Source organism: Pan paniscus, chromosome 17 (assembly GCF_029289425.2).
Source record: "Pan paniscus chromosome 17, NHGRI_mPanPan1-v2.0_pri, whole genome shotgun sequence".
Taxonomy (NCBI): domain Eukaryota; kingdom Metazoa; phylum Chordata; class Mammalia; order Primates; family Hominidae; genus Pan; species Pan paniscus.
The window spans coordinates 57,858,645-57,876,459 of record NC_073266.2 but is presented as its reverse complement, the minus strand read 5'-3'; the positions used below and the strand labels follow the sequence as shown (position 1 = coordinate 57,876,459).

The window sequence follows — 17,815 nt, the reverse complement described above, 5'->3', positions numbered from 1 at the left end:
CAATTCCTACACCCAATTTCAATTGCCCAAATCCTGACCTGTCTCACAAGCTGTGAGGCCCTATTTGTTTAAAAAGCAGAAATAAGACAATCATCATGATGCTTAAAATTAAAAACAGATGACGATATTTAAATACACAAACAAAAAATAAAACTGAAAATAAATACACAACAAAAGTTATAGAAATACAATGATAAAATTCTACATTATTAGTCACAACAATAAAAAATTAAATCAATATAAAAAGATTTACAATAGCCAAAGCTGTTCATGGAAGGAAAGGCTTTTAAATATTTTCATTATTAAAATAAAAAACAAGTAATTATTATAGATTATTTTATTTAATAAATAAAATATATTTTAAAATGAAAATTACTTTTAAAAAAATAAATAATTAGGGTGCATTGGTTCACACCTGTAATCCCAGCAATTTGGGAGCCAGAGGTGGGTGAATCGCTTGAGCCCAGGAGTTTGAGACCAACCTGGGCAACATTGTGAAACCCCATCTCCACTAAAAATACAAAAGTTCGCTGAGTGTGGTGGCACAGGCCATAGTTCCAGCTACAGGAGGCTGAGGTGGGAGGATCGCTGGAGGCTGAGGTGGGAGGATCGCTTGAGCCTGGGGAGGTTGAGGCTGCAGTGAGCCGTGATTGCAACACTATACTCCAGCCTGGATGACAGAGCAAGAACCTGTCAAAAAAAAATAAGTTAGAGTTCAGAACAGGAATAAAATTAAATTTATCTAAATGTTAGTTTTTAAAAGACAAAATAAAATAAACTATAGCAATTTATTTAAAATTTTATGCAATTAGGAGTGAGCACAACTGATAAATGAAGTAAATGCTATGTGTGATTATATACTAATTAATATGTATTTCTCATTATAAAATTAAAATGACTGAGAAAGAAATTAAATTTTAAAGAACTACTCTAATCAAAACTTCTAAGAAATTCCAATGATTTTACTGATAAATTATGCTAAACTTCCAGTAAGCAGGTACTACATACAGTATATAGACTATTCATCACATTAAATAATGAAGAGGTTTAAATTAATTCTCAAAAGCAAACAAGGCAGATTCTATAACTTGACAACATTTGCCTCAAACCAAAAACAATGGACCAATCTCAATTTGGAAAACAGATATAAACAAACAATAATTTAATAGAAAATACAATTTAATGACATACAAATAACAGCCCAGCTGCATTACACAGTGTTTATGTAAAGAAAAAAAGATAGTTTTGCAAAAGCAATAAAAAAGACATAATTATGATGTTTGCTTAGTATTTAAAAAAATTCTCATAAATGCAATAATGCATGATTATTTGAGAGCATAGAAATTTGGGCCTGCCTCAAATCTTACCCCAAGATTAAGAAAGAATCACTTCACAGAACAGTGTGGTCTGACAATAATACCACAATAAAGTTGTTTCCCCAGAGCTTCCCAAATCATTTTGTGCCATTAAAATATTCTATGACCCAAAACTATTTCAGAATATTATTGGTACTTTATGTTTACCTAGAACATAAGTTTTTCCATGTTGACCATCATTTTACATCTATTATTTCAATGGATCAACACATAACTAATGGACTGACTGCAAATCATACTGATTTTGATAGATCAGAGAATTGAGATGTTAACAAGCTCACCTACAGTTAGGAAATTCCTGATGTGGGGTAGATTCACTACTACTATCTAGTTTCCATGTTTTAGCTCCCAACCAAGTATGTTCCATGTTTTATTTCACCAACCTTCCAAGAGGCTATTTCCCAGAACTCAAGTCTCCAGAATCACATTCTCCAGAATCACATTCTCCAGAATCACATTCTTCACCGAGGTTTTTCTAATAGTTCCACATTTCCTCCCCTCCCCTCTTCTCCCCTCCCCTCCCTGCCTCCCCTCCCTCTCTCTCTCCCTCCCTCCCTCCCTTCCTTCCTTCCTTCCACCTTCCTCTGTGCTGCCTTTCTTTTACATCAACATTTAGTTGTCTTTATTGTTTGAGTCACCTCTTTATTTCTTTGGATAGAACTGAGCACATTGCTTCTCATCACAGCTGTGGAAAAAATGAATAATAAAAATAACAATTATACTCATTTATATGATACATTAAATAATAATAAAAGCTAATATTTATGTACTGATAACTTTATGTCCACATCAGAATGTGAAGACAGGGATTTTCTTGTCCAGTCTCAAATCCTTGGTGCTTAGGGCAGTGTTTATCCCACAGTGGACCTAGTAGAAAAAACATTTGACTAAATGAACATACTCTGGTAAGGATTTTATATAGATCATTTAATTTAATTTTTAAAATATCTCTGTAAGGTGTTTATTGTTATCTTTATAGTATAGATATTTCAGGTTCAGTAATTTGCCCAAGGCCACAGTTTTCTCGAGAGATGGAGTTAGGATTCAAACTCCTGTTCATCTTACGCATAAGTTTAACCTCTAGGCAAGTTTGTGCTGTGTGTAGTAAACCCTGGAATTAGCTAGCAACGTTTATGTTTTAACATACTACACCGTATGAGTGCCTTTGTAGGGGATCACCTTCTGTGATTTCTCTCTCTTTGTCCCCTGTACCCAGAGTTGCTATCGGGCCAGCTGTTGTGAATTGACATCAGCTGTCAGCCTCCTAGCTTATTTTGCTTAGGGCAACCTCTCAACAGGGAAAGAGAAAAATAAGGGGAGGTGAGAGGGAACAGAACCACATTAGCTACCAAGGTCTCCGTTAGTGACCATGTCCTTGCATACCTTCTCTTCTTCCTCTGATCTAGTGCATTTCCTGGTTCTTGCTTAGTGGAAAATTGTTTACCCTGCAACCCGGGATTTCTACTAAGAACAGACCATTTGTCGAGATCTGCTTCTAGCATCCTCCCTGTTCTTCTTCATCTTCTCAGACTCAGCATTCCTACAGCCCTATTCTTTGTTTCTGTGAACACTTCACTTTTTTCTTTGTTGTAACTTTTCTCCTGGCCATTCAACTTGCTGCTGTATGCACTTGCATATGACAGTCACATTTCGTACTCTCCAAGACATTTACTCTTGTCATTAGCATTGCCACTGCTCAAAATCTTCCACAACAGTTCCCCCATGGGTGGAAGAATATTTTGGGAATGCCAGCTGGTAATTAAGATGCAAACCTGATCTCACAGCAAGGTGAATAGGAATGCCATATATTAAATACATTTCCACAGGGCTCTAGTGGTCATACCCACTTTCCCTGTATCTCTCTTTTGCCACTCTATGTCTGTCTCACCCCTTCCCTCAGGCCTGTAATTTCTGTCCTTTTCACCCTCAGCAACAGGATGTGGCTCCATAGGGAGTTTGCCCTTATAGATCGAAGGCTTGTGAATGTGAAGTAAAAGAGAGGTCTGCAGATTGCTGATAAACTTGCTTTATATTGGAAAAATTACCTTGGAAATGTCCGTTTTTCCTAATGCTTCGACTGCTTATTGTACATGACAGGCATTTGCACTGTGAGACCGCAGTATCGTGAACAGATGGTGTAGCGCCACTCGTGGTCATGAGGGATGGTTTCCTAACAAAAGAGATTTTATTCTCCCCTGTATTTCTCTTGCATATTGCAGGCTTTTTTTCCCCTCATCCTTTCCTTTTTTTCTTGGACAACATATATTGCCTTGGCTTACAGCTTCATGGCATTTTGCTCATTGATCAGCATTAGCTCAGAACTAATAATAAATCTCTTTTCATTTCCCCCCACTGGGATGCATTAGGGTTATGGCCTTGGAAAGTAAGTCACACCAGCTGGGTTATCTCTGTTGTCTGTGCCTCTGGTGGCAGGGTGTCATCATGAGGATGCATTTATGAATCCCAGAATTGTTATTCAGGTTTTTTTTTTTTTCTACCAGACTGTGCCTTGCAGTACCACGCAGCAGGTGTGTTACTCTACAGCAATGATTACAGGGAAGGAAGCCACACTATGACCTTTGAGGTTCAATGAGCTAGAATAGAATTTAGTTTTATGGAGAATGTTTCATGCTTAAGATTCCTCAAAGAGCTCTAAATATAATGAGTGCAGCATTGATAGCCCAGAAACTGGGAAAGCAAATAAAGTAGTCTCCCAAAATTTAAATGTATTTTACTTGTAACTGGTGATTTTAGAAGGTGTCTCTACAATATTATTTACTTTCAGAAGAGAGATTGTCTTCTGAGTCCCTCTAGTTATCTGTTTTCTGATAAGTACTAAAGAACTTATTTATTTTCCAAACATAGTTTATAGATATTAAGATAGTTGTATATCCATATAATGATGCAGTCAGCTGATTTCTAAAAAGCCCATGTGAACATCCATCCCAAACAATGAGAGCCAGCATTCCTTAACATTTACCCAGGAAAACCATACTTCAGACTTCATGGAACAGCTGGCATTGCTAGTTTTTTGCTGTTGTTGTTTTTGTTTGTTTATCTGTTTGTTTGTTTTGAGGGGGATTGGGAGGAGGTTTCTGATAAAGACTGGAAAACCTGCTAGATAAATCGTAAAAAAGCTGTAACACTGGCATTGCTAGTTTTTAAGCTTATTTTTACTTCGCTCGCAACACGAATGTAGCAATAATGATCGTTTCTATGGTTTAGTCACATAGTATAGAGATTTTGGTCGTTATCTACCTTCTTGAGACTCTGAGGGTTAAGTGACATCGAAATTCAAATGCAGTTTTGTGGCACAGGTTGAAAAATCCTCCAAAGACTTCGGCTTCAGCTCTCTCTCCTCTGGGTCTCCTTCCCTCTGTTTCTTTTTTCTCTTCCCCTATCTCCACTACTTAGTATTGTTCTCCAAATTACAGCCAAGTGGACAGAATGGAGCATGGAGAGCAGGAGAAACCATGTAGTTCTTTCTTTGTTTTTGTTTTGTTTGTTTTTTTGAGAAAGAATCTTGCTCTGTCACCCAGGCTGGAGTGCAGTGACGCGATCTCGCCTCACTGCAACCTCCACCTCCCAGGCTAAAGCAATTCTCCTGCCTCAGCCTCCCTAGAAGCTGGGATTACAGGCATGGGCCACTACACCCAGCTAAATTTTGTATTTTTAGTAGAGACAGGGTTTCACTATGCTGGCCAGGCTGGCCTCGAACTCCTGACCTCAGGTGATCTGCCCTCCTTGGCCTCCCAGATTGCTGGGACTACAGGTGTGAGCCACTGTGCCCAGCCTGAAACATGTATTTCTTTAAATAGGAATAAGAACTTTTATAATAATAATAATAATAATAATAATAATAAATTGATGTTTTAGTTGCTTTGAGTGTTAAAGAATCAGTGAATTGAAAATTTGGTTAAGCTGGGCATGATGGTTCATGCCTGTAATCCCAACACTTTGAGAGGCTGAGGTGGGAGAATCCCTTGAGCCCAGGTGTTCGAGACCAGACTGGGCAACACAGGGAGACCCACATCTCTATAAAAAATAAATAAATAAAATAAATAAAGAGAATTGCCATACTGGGCACATAAAAATGCAGGACACCCAGAATAAAGAAAATAACAAAAAAGAAAATTTGTTTTTAAAGTTCTCAGTTTCTATTTATTATGCATATTAAAGGGGCATGACCTAATATATATAGTATGCTACATTTATATATTACCAGTCACAATAGTAGGATGTAGAAGACATTGTGGAAATATTTGTTGTACTCCAGGATAAATTTTGAGTTTTGGCAGTTTTGGGGGTAGTTGAAACATCCTAAAGAAAAATAAACATAGTGCTATATTAGTTGTCTTGATAGAGAGAGGAAATGGTTCTGATAATCTAAACCAATATATTGTATGCTCTTAGTTCCCATTCAACTTTGGAATGCCTGTGAGAATGTTTTAATTACAGATTTTCCTTTTTAGACATGTTTTTCTTGGACAAACAATGAAATTAGTTTGCATTAGATAAGTAAACATCAAGTGACCCCAGGGGCAGACCCAGCTTGGCATTACATTTTTGCTGCTGATAAACCCATATGCACAAATGAGTTTTGATACTACACAAATAAATGAGGATTATATATGAAAAACATATTCAGGGAAAGCACATTTTTAGAATGGGGACATAGGGGAATAGCAAGGAGAAAAGCCAGAGACACAGAAATGTATCAGTATCTTCTTAATATATCTAGGAAGACTTCATGGAGGTAGAAAAGAAACAAAAAAAAATGTCATCTATCTGACTTTTCTTCCTTTCCCTCATGGAATAATGAAGTCAAGGCCTACACAAGCATGACTTTTGATAAGGTTGGTAACCAGAAGATCTAAGAATCTTTGTGTTGCTAAGTTTGCTGTTGTCAGCAGCCTATGATATGAGCTCTAATTCACCAGTTGGTTATGCTGCAGGATTTGTTCTTTAAAGGAATGGCAGCCACCAAACATCTCATAATTAAATTACAGAAGCCGGGAAGTGTATAAAGCCTGTTCGAGTAGGCTTGGACAGCTGAAGACAGGCAAATAGGAAGCTAGAAGAGATTTTTATCACAAGAATTAAAAAAGGAAATATGACAGAGTGCCAGCTCCATCTTTCCTACTGTGTGACAAGAGAGTGCCTGAGTTTGCAAAATGAAAGATCGAGAAAGATATCCCAGAATTTCTCATTTTCAATCCTATGTGTGAATTGAGCTTTTTGCTCATTTATAATGGTTCCTATAACTGCCTTCCCTCCTCTATTTCCTGTAAAATTGCACTATGAACACCTGTCATACCAATTAAATTAAAGAAAAAAAAAAAAGCTAATGAATGCCTCCACCATTCTCCTACAGTCCCAAGCCAGAAAACTTGAAAATCATTATTAAGTACTTCCTACTCTTTCCTAAATGCTTCCATAATGTTCAATTGATCTAGCCAACTAGGATATGATATATCTAAGATCAGTGGGAAACTTTTTGAAAGAGGCAAATACTTAAAGAAAGGTTTAGAATATAAGTTAGACACAAACACACACACACACACACAAAACACACACACCACTGCTCATTTATTTTTCTGTCATACTCCTATTCTCCCTAACTTTTCCCATTAATTAAGATTTTGTGTTTCAGAATTGAGTTCAGCCAAATTGAAGTTTTCCTGTAGTGACTATGAGAATTTTCTCAATCTTTTTGTGGAGGTTATCCAACACAGAATATTTTTATTTTATTTCCTATCCACTAACCATGGGCTATAGGAAATTTCATTTCATTAAATTTCATCTCTAGAAAATGAACATCTTGATGATAGAAGCTGATTCTGGCAGAATTCATACATGCACAGCAGAACCTGATGCGACCGAAAGATTCAGTTCATCCTACTCAATATGCCTCCTTGGCAGCAATTATAGGCTATCTTCATTTCACGGCCAAAAATGGGCCTTGCTTTGCCAATTGAGGACAGGCCATGAAGTAATAGGAAGAGGACAGGGAATAAAGGCAAGAGAATTGGGTTCTAATCCAGCTTTGTTTACTAGCTTGGGAATTTCTGAGCAAATTACTGAAACTCATCTGGTCTCAGTTTCCTCACCAGTAAAATAGGTCTAATAATAGCTATTTCATACAATATTTCATTAATTTGTGTACAGTGAAACACTACATAAAGTCTTGTAATTAGTACTATTAATAGAAGTAATAAATCTATAGTTTTTTATAGTGTATAAATAATCTGAGCTAAATGTTATTTTTCTCTATTCAGCAAAGCAAGAATCTAATAAATATGGAGAGAAATGACTTCTGGTGTGTGACCTTGATGTTTGACAAAATGAGAAAAAAATGCAACCAAATAGATTAGTTTTAAAATACTGTGTGCTGACACAGAGATGAGATTCTAAATCTATTTTCCACATTTTAGCTGAAAATGCTTTACCTGCCAGAATTGGTATTGGCCAAGACTTCAAAAGCTTCCCAAACAGTAATTACTACAGTAAAAATAAGTAGGCTACAAGAAAACAAGTAGGAGCAATCCAGATTTTTCTACTGTTTAGCAGATGAGGAAAAGTAGTAAAGGGATATTGTTAAGTAACTTGGATATAGCCTAAAATTTAATATCAATCACTGTTTTTTTAATAAAAGAAAACTGCTTTAAGTATATACTATGCAGAAGTTATTCTGCCAAGTACTTAGTTTGTCAAATATTGTGCTAAATAAAAGGAGTTTAAAACGTGAACTGGGCATTTAGTATGCTTACAGCTGAGATGAGGAGAGAAAGAAAGCCTATGTACTTACAAAGTTAATTAGTAATGGAAAGTCCTGTAGACGTAAACATTAAATGGAAGAGATTTCATTAGTAGAAGAGAGCCTATCTCTAATGGAGGTGCTGACGCAAAATTCTGTCAAAATTTTGTACAAACTGTGTGAGCTTGGATGAATTTCTTCATCTCCTTTCATGTAATTAATGGAGCCTCATATAGTTCAACAATTCCATGATCCTAAATAATAACATTCATAATATGATAATGATATTAATGTTTCCTATTGGAGGAGACTGTGGTGAAGTTAGAAGTAGCCTCACAGAACAGGTAAAATATAAGCAGTTCCTTAAAAAATAAATAGGATTAATCTAGACAGGAGTTAGAAGAACATTCTCAAAAAAATCATACACTATCTTTAATATATAGAAGGAGTATTCTAAAACAAAGAACCCACTGATGAATTCAGATCTTCAGTTAAAAAAATAGCAAGGAAGTTTGGAAATTAAATTGGGGCCAGAAATCCTAGGTTTTGCGTAGCCAATTCAGGAGTTTGGACTTTATATTGTATGCAATGGAAAGGCACTGCCATTTGCTGAATGCTCTAAAATCTCCCTGACAGATCTACTGCCTCATGCAAGTTCATCAAGTATACGTAGACGGCTTTCAAACATTTGTCTTCAAGATAGACTTTTTCTTGAAAAGAAAATAACAAATCCATGGTTTAATTGCTTTTTGAACATCAGCTTAAGCATCTTGATCTCAACAAGCCCTAGACATAAGTTTCTTTAAGCAAAATATAGGAGCTTGATTGTGCAGTTTACTGAGTTCATGACATTTGCATTTGGGTATTGAAGGGTGAGAATGGAAATTGATTGATAGAAATAGAGAAAAAGTGTCTTCGTGGAGGAAACAACAAGAGCAAAGGAATAGAACCACAAAACATCACAGAATGTTAGGTGAGTGATGAATTGTTATGTTGTACATGGATGTACTAGGAATGTGCATATGACTGCAGTCCTCAGAATGGACCTGCTTTGATGCACAAATAAAGGATAAGTTACAGAGTAACTGCCACAGTAAAATCCAGAAAAAATCAGGGTCTAGTTTAAGTAGATAATGGTTGAAGGAAATTAATTTTTAAAATAATACATATAAACAGTCAGACAATTCTAGGTACTGATAGAATGTAAGTGACAGTCAAAAAAGAGAGAATGTATTCGCTGCAAGATGTGCAACCTGTGCACTGAGAACTTCAGATTTGAGTTACAGATAACCAAAAAGGAGAATTTTGATAAAAGGATGAACCCTGTCCTCCTCTTCCATAGTAGTCAGACTGAGGCAGCAATGTCTTGCAGAAGTGAATTATATGTAAATTTAAAAAGTACATGTTATCATAGTTTTTTAAAGAAGGAGTTTGTTCACCTTTTTCTAAGTAGAATACGTGTGCCATAGGAAGATCTTGTTGAAGTTTAGTTATCGAGAATATTCCACTTCAACTATAGGTGGACTATAGAACTGAAAGAAAGAATACAATGACATTAAACATTTCTAAAACTTTGAAACCATGCTCTTTCTGAAACTGACTTTATCCTATCATGCATCTTGCCTATACTTCCTGTATATAGTCGTTTTGTTGCATTTGCTTTCTTGTGTGTTCAGGGAATTATAACACCTGAATCCAAATCGGTAGTTCTTCGCTCTCACCACTGTGTCTCCTTCTCACATTTAGCAGGCTCCTTTACTCCTACCATTTGTTTGTGTCAAGCAATATCAAGAAATCTGGGAAAATCAATACTAAATAAGTTACAATAATGTTTTCAATATCCTATCATCTACTTTAATGTACACGTGTGTTCTGTCACTCTTCACTCACTAAATCCATTTTGCAATCAGTTAGATATAACTTAATATAAACATAATCCTTTCCTGAATGACCTAAAATTTCACTGCACCAGAGCCAGCTCTACTGGATCAGTCATGTTTTGGAAGTTGAGAAGATTAAAAAAAAAAATCACAGAAACAAATGCCACATTCATCTCCAGCAGTCACACCTACTGAACAGGGTCTGTGGCTGGAAAAGTTAATGCAGTTCTCCCTCAGTATCTAACAAGGGATTGGTTCCAGGATCCCTGCAGATACCAAAATACTTGGATGCTCAAGTCCCTTATATAAAATGATGTCATATTTGCATATAACCTAGGTATATTCTTTTGCATACCTTAAATCATCTCAAGATTACTTATAATACCTAGTTCAATGAAAATGCTTTGTAAATAGTTGCTATACTGTATTTTTTTATTTGCATTATTTTATTGTTGTACATTTATTTTTATTTTTCCAAATACATTTGATTCATGGTTGGTTGAATCTGTCTGTGGAACCCATGAATACTGAGGTCCTACAGTATTTGGAAAAAAGTGAGTAATAACTTGGGCCTATAATTTTTATATTCTTTCTTCACTTCAGTTGGGTTAACAGTGTTAATTATTTGTCCCAATGTGAACTGCCAGACTCATTGTTTCACCAATACACAGAGAGAAATTGGACACAAAATTTTTGGCATTGAAAACTTCAATAGATTAACTTTTTAAAATAATTTTCAAATAGATCCTAGAGTTTCATAGAAAATCTTCTTCACTCAATTTGTATTCCACAGGATAGCTCTGCAATGTATTAGAATGGCTGTGTGTGTTTTCTGACATTTTCACTGTGCATTTGATAATTTTTCAATTTTGCTTTTAGTTTCAACAACTCTTTTATTTATTCAATTGCAAATGTAGGATATACTTACTATATAATGATTGACTAGAACAATAAAAACTATTACTTTTAACTTGGATACTATGACTGTACTACAAGTATATATTTACTATTAAACAATTATATTCTTACTTTTAATGGAATGTATTATTATCATTCCCCATGTGTTATTAAAATAAAAATATTTAAAATGTTTATTATAACAAAAAAGATTTCCAGTTTTTACAAGATAGCAAACAAAAACAACTTGAAAACATTTTCTAAACATCTAAAATGCTCATTAATTATAGTCACATAAAATAGTAATGTATTGCTGAGACTGTGGAGAAACCACAACAAACACCCAAACAACAACAACAATAAAAATTCCACAATAAATTTCTAGATTCTGGAATCAAAGCCAGTAAGACCTAGAGATAATTGTTTTCATGGCAGATATGGTGTCAATGGCATGTAAGCATATGGCTATTGATACCCATACAGTTAAAGAAGTCTAAGCTTTAGACACGTGCAAGTCAAGAATTTATAAATGAATTGCCTGGATGAAACTAGTTAAAGAATGAATAAGAAAAAGCTTAACCTATCATTCGAGGAAACATGGATAGAACCAGAGGATGTTATGTTATGTGAAATAAGCCAGAAACAGAAAGTTAAACACCGCATATCCTCTCTCATATGTGGAAGCTAAAAAAAAAAGTTGATCTCATAGATGTAAAAAGTAGAACAGAAAATACTAGAAGCTGGAAACAGTGGAGAAAGGAGAGATAGGGAGAGATTTGTTAAAGGATAGAAAACTACAGCTAGATAGGATAAATAGTTCTAGTGTTCTATACCACTGTAGGATCACTGTAACTAAAGATAACATATTATATAGTTTCAAATAGCTAGAAGGAGTATATTGAACATTCCCAGCACAAAGAAATTATAAATGTTTGAGATGATGGACATGCTAATTATCCTGATCTGATTACTATACATTATATGTATCAAAACATCAGTATGTACCCCATGAATTTACACAATTTATGTCAATTAAAAATACAATTAAAAAATCTGAAAATAAATAACAAATGAGGGTGAAACTTTTACTGAAAAAAATTTAGGGTCAAGAACAAAGTTAACACTATTAAATAAATAAATACATTTTGATTTCATATTAAAGGATATTCCATGGGGAAATTTTTTTTTTAATTTTAACCATTGCCATAAAGGCCCCAAGGAAGCTTGTCTCAGCCTTTTCCCTGTCTTCAAATATCAAGATATTGGATCTCTGTTCCAAAGACAAGGAAATGCTATAAGTTGAGATTACCAGGTGATAATGTAGGTTCCTTTTCAAAAATAAATGAAAACTTCTGGAGAGACAGATTCAAAGTCCAGGAAGTTCGTATCCTCATTGAAGGTGTGTTTAAACTTAAAAATTATTTAACACACAAAAGCATATCTACCATAAGGAATAGTCAGCAGACATCAGTAAATAATAATGTCACCTGCAACTTCTTTCCATTCTTTTTGTTTTTAATTTTTAAAATTAGCATTATTGCAGTAGCTGGGTCCTCCAGCACAATGTTGAATAGAAATGTTAAAGGATGTTCTTACTAAGTTTTTTCTTTTATTTTAGGGGAAAAACATGTTCAATATTTCACCATTAAGTAGAAATTAAGTTGCAGGTTTTGTTTCTTTGTTTAAGATGCTCTGGATCAACCTAAACAAATGCCCTTCTACACACCTATATCAAGTTGGCTGAGCACTTTTTATCATGAATGAGAACTGAATTTTTCCAATGTGTGTTTCTCATCTATTGAAAGGACCATCATTTTTTTCTTTTATTTTGTAAATATTATAAATTAGATCGAATGATTTTGAAACTACCCTACATATCTGGTTATGATGTATTATCTTTTTAAACTATTTTATGTATTACATTTGGTTATATATTGCTAAACATATTCACAACTTTATTTATGAGGGTCATCTGTTTATAATTTTTTCTTCCTTTCTTCATTTACTTTCTTCTTTTCTTCCTTCTTTACTTCCTTTTCTCTTTTTTCTTTATTTCTGTAATATCTGTTGAATTTTGCTCTCAAGATTATGTTAAGTATATATATGAAAATAGTGTTCAACATCACTAATCATCAGAGAAATGAAAATCAAAACCACAATGGGATACCATCACATACCAGTCAGAATGGCTATTATTATTTTTATTATTTGAGACAGGATCTTGGTGTATCATCCAGTCTGGAGTACAGTGGTGCTATCACAGCTTACTGTAGCCTCTATATTCTGGGCTGAAGCAATCCTCCTACCTCAGCCTCCCAAGCACCTGGGATCACAGGCATGTGCCACCATGACCAGCTAATTTTTTAAATTTTTGTAGAGGCAGGGTCTCCCTATATTGCCCAGGTTTGTCTCAAATTCCTAGGCTCAAGTGATTCTCCATCTCAGCCCCCCACACTGCTGGAATTATAGGCATGAGCCACTGGGCCTGGCTGGCTATTATTAAAAAGTCAAATAATAACAGATGCTGGTGAGGTTGCAGAGGAAAGGGAATGCATACACACTGTTGGTGGGGATGCAAATTAGTTCAGTCACTATGGAAAGCTGTTTGGAGATTTCTCAAAGAAATAAAAAGAGAATTACCATTTAAGCCAAGATCCCCATTCCTAGGTATAGACCCAAAAGAAAATAAATCTTTCTACCAAAAAGACACCTGTACTCATATGCTTATTGCAGCTCTATTCACATTAACAAAGACATAGAATCAACCCGTGTACCTATCAACAGTGGATTGGTTAAAGAAAATGTAGTACATATACACCATGGAATACTACACAGCCATAAAAAAGAAAACAATGTTCTTTGCAGAAACATAGATGCAATTGGAGGCCATTATCCCAAGCCAATTAACACATGAATAGAAAGCTAAATACCATATGTTCTCACTTATAAATGGGAGCTAAACATCTAGTACACAGGGACAGAAAGATGGGATCAGTAAACACTGAGGATTCCAAAGTAGGGGGCAAAGGGTTAAAAAAACTACTTGTTTTGTAATACACTTGCTACTTGGGTAATGAGATCATTAGGAGCTCAAACCTCATCATCATACAATATACCCATTTAAGACAGCTGCCTATGTACCCCCTGAACCTAAAATAAAATAATAAAATTAAAAAATGTTATGTTTACTTTATAAAACAATTTGGAAGGTGTTTTCTTTTCCTAAAGGACATTATGATTGGTGTTCTTATTAAATGTTTTATATAATTCATTGGAAAAACCTGGGCTAGGAATTTACTTGATGAGAAATCTGTGATAGTTAATCCACATACTTTAATAGGTAGATGGCTATTTATTCTTCCTGTTTCACCTTATGTAAATTTTTGCTAGTGCTATTTTTTAAAGAAATGTGTTTATTTCTACTAAATTGGCATGAATGTTTTTATAACATTTTAATATTTTTATATGTATATGTAGCATCTTTAGTAACCATCCTTTTATTCCTGATATTAATGTTTTGTGTTTTCTCTTTTTATTTTTATTCAGAATTGCTAGACATATCCCAACTCATCATTTTGTTAAACTGTTTTATTGTATATCTGTTTTCAATTTCATTGATTTAAGCTGATAGCTTTATTTTCTCCTCTTTACTTACTTTGGCTTTACTTTGTTCTTTTAGTAGCTTTTGGAAGTAAAATATTAAATCATTGATTTTAAATTTTCTATATTTTCTGTATATATTTAAAGCTTTACATTTTTCTGAGCCTTGTCTTGCCTGTATCCCTCAAATTGTCATGTATTTTAATTTTATTTCATTTGAAATATATGGTAATTTATTTGTGATTTATTTTTAAAAATTTGTTGATTAATTTCTAAATATTTTATTACATAACATATTTTAATTGATTTCTTAATTCTATTGTGCTTGGAGGATATTCCTTCTATACAATCATTTATTTTATTAAGACACAATTAGGTAAGAGAGTGGATAATGTTGTCCTGTGTCTTTATTGATATTTTTCTCTAGATCTAGTTGTTTTTATCAATTGCTGGGAGAGAAAAATGTTAAAATTTTCTACTTTGACAATGAAATTATAAGTTTGTATTTACAGTCAATTTTTGCTTCATGTATTTTGAAATTATGTTTTACACATTCTCATTAACAATTATTATATCTTCTTGATAAATCACTAATTTTTTAATGTGTTTGATATAATGCTTTGCCTTGGGGTCTGTTATATCTGATTTTAGTACAGCAACTTCAACCTTTTATGCTTTCTGTCTACATGCATATGGTTTTCATCCATTTAGTTTCTACTGTTTGTCTTTAAAGTGTTTCTCTTGTAAGCAGTATATAGTTAGGTCTTACTATTATATCCTGTCTGATAATCTCTGCCTCTTAATAGAAATGTTTAGTATATTAACATTTAGTAATAAAAATGCAATTAACAGAAACAATTTTAAGTCTACCATTTTATAATTTATTTTTGTTTATCTCCTCTCTTGTTAGCCTCTTTTATTTTTCCTATTTTCTTTTACATTATTTGAGGTTTGCTTCTGTTGTGTTTAAAATTCTGTCTTAACTACACACACACACACACACACATACACACACGTACCTTTACAATATTGCTTTTTAGTTCTTGCTCTAGGGTGTACATCTTGTCAACCTAAATAATAAACAGGGAGACTCTCTAAAAGAAAATAACATCTATTTGGGAATAAGCATTGCAATGAGAATATATGTACCATGATGAATTATGTGCATATTCAGGGAGGTAAAGAAAAAAACATTTTTAAAGAAAAAATGAAATATATACCATTGTTTTGAATTAATTGTTCTTAGCTATGAATATCAATATAAGACGTGGTGCCAGACTGAAATTAAACAGCCTGTTGTTGGGAAGATGCCCTTGCAGAAGTATTTTTTTGTATAGTGTTGTGATGACCTTTGTGTAAGGTAATGGTTTTTGCAGATTCTTTTGTGATTGTTTGTGTTATGAGGTATTTGTGCATGAGAACTTTCCCCTCGTGGACTTCCCTGGCTCTACATGTCCGTATTTTTAGAACTAGCAACTCCATTTTGATTATGACAACTTTCACAACCTTAAACTTACTCATGCTAGTTTCTTCTAAGGTTCAAATCCCCTCCAATTTTTTTTTATTTAGATTTATACTCTAGAGATATCAGAAATTTGCACTTGAGGTTTTTTTATTTGTTTGTGTCTTATACATAGCATATAGTTATTATATAAAGGATAACTAATTTATTAGAGCCTATTCACCCTGCCAGATGTGAAAACCCTAGTAATGTCATTTTATGAGTGAAAAAAAGAAACAAATGGTGAGGATTTACTACCCGTAAACCTTGTATTGAAAGATTGAAAGAACTATGAATGGACTTCAAGAAGAACAATAACCCTAATAGAGGTAATGGAATGCTATAAGCAATATTTAATGACTAAATTACTAGAGCTAATGGGGAATCTAAATTAACATATACTGTATAATAATAATGATGATGATGAATATTGAACTACAAACAAAAAGAACTTTCAATGCTTGACATGACACACATAATATGAAAGAGAAGTTGTAAACTCTTTAGAAATAATTTCAGCTGAAAGAAACAGAAAACCTACCTAATGGTGGCTGAATTTTGTAGCTGCTTAGAAAGCACACATTTAGGATTAACATGTTTGATAGTGAAAGACAGTAAGGAAGCAGTGACATCTGAAATGTATTTTGGTTTGCCAGTCATAGAGCTTTATTTTGATAAGGAGGAATAAGTGTATATAACTTTCAATTTTTTAAAGTAAAGTATGTGTTCTAAAAACATAAGTGTGGCCTTTAAAATAAGAGAAATAGAATGGAAAATTATACATCTCTAGGATGTAAAAATAAAATAGTAAAAGTATGGTGAATTCAGTAAAAGACAAGAGAAAATGAAACAAAGGAATAGTTAAAATGAGGACACAATATAAGTTGGTTTTAACAAACCCAAATGTATCAGAAAATAAGTAAATGTCAATAGATGTTTATTAAAATACAATTAATTTCAGATCAGAAAATTAAAAATAAATATATCTATATGCTGTTTACAAAGATAAAAACCTAGATTACAATTTATGAGAAGGACAAAGTGAAAGGATGGGGGAAAAGCTGATTATCTGTATAATATCAGATAAAATATACTTTAATTTAAAAATATTATTCGGGGCAATGAGAAAACCTATGTAAAGTTAAAGTGAATGATTTCCTATGAAGATATAATATTTTTAACATGTATATTACTAAAAACATAAAAGTACATAAAGCAAAAATTGACAGATTACAATCTCTAACATTATTATGGTTATCAGCAGATTTCATCTTAACTATTCTTAACCCATTAACCATCCTTAAGTCTATAGGATTTCCTTATTCCGAGGAAACAAAAATAAATGGAGGAAGTCATTTATTTTCACAAATTGAAAATAGTCTAAAGTCAATACTACAAAAATTACAAAGGCACTAACATTGGTCTCTTAGCTAATGAGACACAATGAGAAAATTGATGGAGCTGCAGTTTCTTTTTATCTTTTCCGTTCCCGTTGTTTTCTTTCCAAAGAGTTCATTAACAAAAGGAAAAAAGAGACAAAAAAACTAAAGTGAAAACCCAGCTGCTATGAGACACTGGGTTTACAGCGCTTCCTCACAGATTATACCCAAGAGAGAACTAAGATGAAATTGTAATATATTCTTGTTTCTAATTCACAAAGCCACACAATTTTCTTATGTCTCTGCATTATTAAAATTATCACTCCCACCTACTCTTTGAGGTGTGAGATCTCTTTTTCTGGGACAAAACTTTTTCATCAAATATTTTCTCCAATGATAAGAATTCATGTTAACTCAGGGAAATA

General features: G+C 33.7%; 1 non-coding gene across 1 annotated transcript; it reads right to left on the bottom strand.

The window, feature by feature from the left end:
* Positions 1 to 4,463: 4,463 nt before the first annotated feature.
* On the bottom strand, positions 4,464 to 4,524 carry LOC112437796 (U7 small nuclear RNA). The gene has a single exon (XR_003026310.1). It is a non-coding gene; the product is annotated as a U7 small nuclear RNA (small nuclear RNA).
* Between the last annotated feature and the right edge of the window lie 13,291 nt (positions 4,525 to 17,815).